This window comes from Lygodium microphyllum, chromosome 6, assembly GCF_053477565.2.
Source record: "Lygodium microphyllum isolate KBCC chromosome 6, Lygodium_microphyllum_v1.1.10, whole genome shotgun sequence".
Classification (NCBI taxonomy): domain Eukaryota; kingdom Viridiplantae; phylum Streptophyta; class Polypodiopsida; order Schizaeales; family Lygodiaceae; genus Lygodium; species Lygodium microphyllum.
Genome location: NC_141140.1, coordinates 128,603,512 through 128,609,511, shown reverse-complemented (window position 1 = coordinate 128,609,511; position 6,000 = coordinate 128,603,512).

Genomic DNA, 6,000 nt, shown 5'->3' with positions numbered 1-6,000 from the left:
CTGATAAAACTCCCCACAAGAGACCAGGCCTTGTCGCATTATCAATAACAACATCCGAACTAGGACCATAGTTGAAGAAGAGGTCCTCCTCATAAGCAAAATTTACTGAGGAATCTGCAAACTGATTTCGATAACGTGGAATCAGTTGAAGATAGACGCTCTCAAATTCATCAAGTAGGGTTATAGCAGTTCGATGATACATACGAAGGATGGGATTCTGAACTATGTATGTCTCATTGAGTTGATTTAAGATAAAATGGAAATCCCCTTTTACTAACAACCATTGAATACCACCTTTTCTTGGCAATACTTAGCCCCATAATCAAAGCTTTATACTCTGCCATATTATTAATGAATCCTACCCTGAGATAAGCAGCTAATTTCATTGTAACTCTACGTCAGGGATCTCGCATAACTACTCTAATACTCCCTTTTTTATTAGGGCCCCTGGACACTCCATCAACGTAACATGTATGTCCACAATGGGTTTACACAGCCAACCATCAAGAACTCCCCCTATTCGTAATGATGATAATCAAAATTCAACATATTTAGAGGATGGATTGACAGCTCCATCCCACCTTCTTCATTAAACTCAACAGGAATGCTTGTCAAAATTTGTAAACAGTGATGGTAGAAAACTTTAATCTCCCACACAAAGGTAGCATCTTCTATGGGTGCTCCAAATAAGGGATTAACTACACCATCAACCAGTTTAAGCTCTCTTGTAGGTCTCAAATCAACCCCAGCATGGACTTTCAATGCATTTAGCACGTTAGCATATTCAAAAATAATAAGGTTTAATATTATTAAGATTGACCTTATTTTTAAATTCCACTCCCTGTAGATCAGCTAATAAAGTCGTGGACTTATTTTTACCTATTCTAACTGTCTTGTAAGGGCCATCCCATCTAGGTTACAGCTTTCGTAGAAATAGCTCCCTACGTGCATCGTAGTATAGAACTAACTATCCTTTTTTAAAGGTATCCTTCTTTGCTTTTAGATCATGCAACCACTTCATCCGACATTTAGCTATCTCCTGGTGCAACAAACTCTGCAATTTATGCTCATCCAAGTGGGCTATAGTCGTAAAACGCTCGAATAGGTCATCTTCATCACCCAAAGAATAATTGATTGCAAATCTTATGGTCGACAACTCAATTTCTAAGGGCAAGATACACTCCTTCCCATAAACTAATTTGAATGGGATGTGTCCAGTGGCTCATTTGAACCTCGTGTTATACACCCATACTGCCACATGCAATTTTGTATCCCAATCGTGTTTCTTTTTAGACATTATTTTTGACAAGATACCCACAAGCTTCTTATTGGTGCTTTCAACTTGCCCATTTTCTTGCCGATTATAGGGATGCTTGATCTTCCATGATTCAGTCAGGCTTTTAATTAGCTTGTTTAAAAAATGGATTCCACGATCTGACACTATTTCCCTTAGCGGACCAAAATGGCATCAAGGAAATTTTCAATGCCTGCTGTTTAATTTTCCTCTTCTCAGATTTGGATAAAGTAGCTCTAGTCTCTCTCGTAGATAAATAGTGTGTTATAGCAGCATACCAGGAGGGAATAGACTCCGTATCAATCTTGAACAAAGTTTCCATGTCACTTCCTTCAGCCACGACCTCTTTGGGCTCTCCGAAATCCACAAGACACTCTACAATGCCCTGTAGCCTCGGTGGCTTGCTCTTAATCTTGTAATCAAACTCCTGCAAAGTGATTAACCACTTTGCAAAACGATCCAGTGGGGGCTGTAACTTGTTCAGCAACAATCAAAGCCCTTTCGCCTTTGTATAGAAAACCACCTTCTCATAGAGAATGTAGTGCTTGAAATTTTTGGTCACAAATGCCATTGCAAGGCACAACTTCTCCATATAGGTATAATTAATTTTTTATATGTCCAACTTTCGACTAGCAAAAGCTATCGGGTGATACCACTTTTTCTCCCAAATTTGGGATAAACAGTAGCAGCTGATACTATACATGGTGGCTACCGAAAATATATAGAACATTTCGCCCCCTTTTAGGTGCTTTTAAAATAGGTGCTTTGGCAAGCTCCTGCTTCACATTATCAAAAGATACTTTGCAAGCATCACTCCATGCAAACTGATAGTTGAAGGACAATAGGTTCGTCAGTGGCAATACTCTTTCTGCCAAGGCATTGATAAACCTCCAATAATACCCTACCAATGACAAAAAGCTATGCATCTCCTTTGGAGTACATGGTGGACTCATGGCAACTATGACATTAATCTTTTCAGGGTCAGTCGCAATCCCTATTGAACTAACTACATGGCCTAACAATAGCCCATAAGGCACTCTAAAGATGCACTTCCATGGGTTGAGAGCTATGCAAAATTGTCTGCAACGCTCAAAACACTTCCACAAAATAATCAATTGCCTTTCTCTCAATGAATACTTTCAACTCCTCTAGGGAGATGTCACCAAAGGTCTTGTCGGCTATTCTTTGCCATGAACCAGGTAGATTACATAAACCAAATGCCATCGCATGCAAAGGTACCAAAGACAGTAATAAATGTCATTTTAAGCTTGTCTTGCTCAGTTATTGCCATTTGGTTGTACCCCGCAAAGTAATCCATGAACAAATATACTTCCTTACCCTCTAATTGATCCAAAATTTGGTCAATAAAGGGCAACGAGTAGTAGTCCTTGACTGTTTTCTTATTTAGCTCTCTAAAATCTACACAAAGCCGAATCTGATTATTATTCTTCTTTCTGATCACAACTGGTGAACACCATTCAGTATACTGAACAAGGAAGATCAAACCCACTTTTTGCAACTTTTGTAGCTCCTCAAACAGCCCATCCCTTAATTCAAAAGGCATATGCCTTACTTTTTAACGTACAGGACGGGTATCTTTCTTTACAAGAATAGTATGCATAGCTAGACTAGGGGGAATGCCCCTAAGTTAAGCAAAGATGTCACGATAACTTCTGAATCAGGGACACATAGTCCTCTCTCTCTTTCAAAATGAGCATGAAACCTAATTTAATTGGCCGCGAATCATTAAGAGTACCAAGGTCCAACTCAATAACTTCCGCGTCTCTTATTCAATCTTGAGGCTCTATCGGCTCATTCAATGTTATCTGATAAATGTCCTCTATAGTGGACCCTTCTTTAGATCCATCGCTCGATGACATCTCACTACCAGATGGATCATCTACTCTTTCTAGTTCAGTAGAGAATAAAGGAGCTCTCTCACTCTAAGGAGACTCAAGGTAAGCATCCACTATTACATGATTGGCACCTCTACCTAGAATCACTCGACCAACGGGTATATCGACTTGGTAGTTTGTTCGTAAGATCCATGGCCTACCTAGCAAAACTTGATAGCTAGGATGTCCTATAAACCTTCTCACCCTAAAGTCCAAATAGCATTCCACGCTCGCAACTGTAACATTGACTTTAGTGATGCAACCTTCTGGTTGTCTTAGATTGTCATCCGCCATCGTAAGAAGTGTGGAGCTGTCTTTTTGAATTTCGAGGCCTAGCCTCTCCATCAAGTCTGAACTCATGATATTGACAGAGGATCTAGTATCCACTATAGCGTGATCCACTAATATTCCATCCACATATGCTGGAACCCTAGGGCAATGCTTTTCAGCATGATCAAACCAATCTTCTCCCACTCATGCTATGCCCAAAGGTTCTACAATATACCCAATACGTAGGATTTTCTTGAATTCCTTGCGTACTCCTGGAGAAAGTTTAATCAATTTTGCAAGAGATTCACATCTGGTTAAACTTCACAAAGAGAACTTGCTAGGTCAAAGTCGTGGTAGTTAGCCAAAGTTCTCTTCGAGTCGACTCCCTATCAAATTTCTCCCCCCGTGAGACCCCCCCTTTAATTTTTTTTTTGAAATTATTTTTTCTCCCTCTCTCTCCCCCTATCGTGTGCATGGCAGGGAGAGAGAGAGAGAGAGAGAGAAGTAATAAGAGGGGGGTATGTAGCCCCCCAAGTGGGAGGGGTGGCGGCCGCTAGATGGTCGTCTTCCCCCCCCCCCCCCCAAATACCACCTCCCTCCCTCCCCCATTATAAAGGGGATCAGCAACTCCCCCTCTCCTCCTCCTCGTCAGTCCGCAGAGTCCCCCCTCCATCTGGACAGCGTAGCGCCCCCCCCCCCTCTCCGTCGGCTCGAAAACACCCCCTTCCCTCTGGCAGCGCAACCTCCCCCCCTCCCTCGGCTCGAAACCCCCCCTCCCCCTTGGCCTCCAGCAGGCGTTGCCCCCCTTGGCCGTGACACAGAGAGAGAGAGAGAGAGAGAGAGAGAGAGAGAGAGAGAGAGAGAGAGAGAGAGAGAGGAGAGGAGAAGAAGAGAAGAAGGAGAAGAAGAAGAAGAAGGGAGAGAGAGAAGGAGAAGAAGAGAAGAAGAAGAAGAGGGCCATGTTTGAGGAGCCATGTTCGAGAAGCCACTTTCAACAAGACTCATCCATTGCCGCACCCACGAAGGGACCTCCTTTCAGCCACCCCCTCATCTGCAAAGGTCACCTTACTCGCGGCCTTTCCTTTCCCAATCCTACCATCTTGAAGGTCCGTTAAGGTCAAGACTATCCAAATTCCGCATGGTGAATGGCTCTCAAAAGGAGAGTACCAGGAAGTGTAAGTGCCAGAGCTACCAATGGTACCGATAATGCCGGAAAGGCAAGCGGAGCGACCAACGCAACAAATGTCCCTATGATCACGAATCAAACCCAGGTCCTTTTGATATCCTAGGCTTTATAATTAATTTTGGCTAAGCATATTTTGTATTATTTCAAGAAGAAGAAATAAAGGGGTAGTTACATGCATGGAACAAGAACAAGCCTTAGGATTTTTGTTTACTCCAAGTGATAGGTTGCATGCATGAAATGGTAGAGCATGGAGTTCGCATAAGTTTATATGCATAGAATGATAAGGTTTTCACATTAATTCACATAAAATAATAGTTTTTAAACCTGTTCAGTGCATGAATAGTCATCTAGAATTCATGCTTTGCAATTGTGATTAAAATAAACACATGAAATGTTAGTTTCCGTTTATAGGATGCAATTGCATCGATGGATAGAAACCTAGACTTTCATATACGCAAGTCACATGAGATCTGGTACATTAGGAATAAGTATTCGTTGCCAGGTGTGAAGAGAGTTAAAGGTCATTTAGGATGTACTAATATATTAAATGCACCATGTGCATGATGGGTAAGTTTGATTGGAAAATTCTGCATAGTACCACACTAAGAGAGATGGAAGGGACGCATGCATCTAGACTGTATCCTGAAGGCCTAGATGAAAAGTCTTGCGTTGCCAAGTGTGTTAACTGAACTTGGTTAGAGGGAGATGAGTAAAGAACTAGAAGAATAAAATACCCTTGGTTGGGTTGCGAATAAGGCTTGTACATTACCTTGGTTGATCAATTAATGCTTTGAGTTAGGGTTAAGATACCATAAGGTAAAACCCAAGGGGAAGAGCAATTAACTTACCAAGAACATTTGCTTGCATGATCTTGTTTGAGATTATTGGGATCTCGCCAAGTCGCAAATGATCTAGGATCGGATGCTGGGAGCATCCAGGAAAAAGGAATCACACCTTAGTAGTTGGTCGTACAAACAGCCTCCGAAATGATCGTGATTGTACACTTAGGTACATTGTTTGAGCTTCTTTTCTCTAGGAACTAATTCAAGGAAAAACACTTAATGCTTCAAGTTAAAATCCTAGAGGGAGAGGCAGGTTCAGTTACCTTTGACTGTATGCCTGGCCCTATCTTAGGGGGTTGTTAGGCACGCCGGGTATATGGACCTAACCCGTTGCGAGAGGTCTCTCCGTGGGTGCTTCTTGGAGCGAGAAGACACTTGGGTGCCAGGGGAGGCTCTGGCTGTAAATTCCTTGCCTTCGGATTCCGCACAAGAGGCTGACGTGACTCAAGATGGGATCTCGAGGCCCATGTACTAGTCTACGGGCAGAACTTAGAGCAGCAATCCTGTAGATTG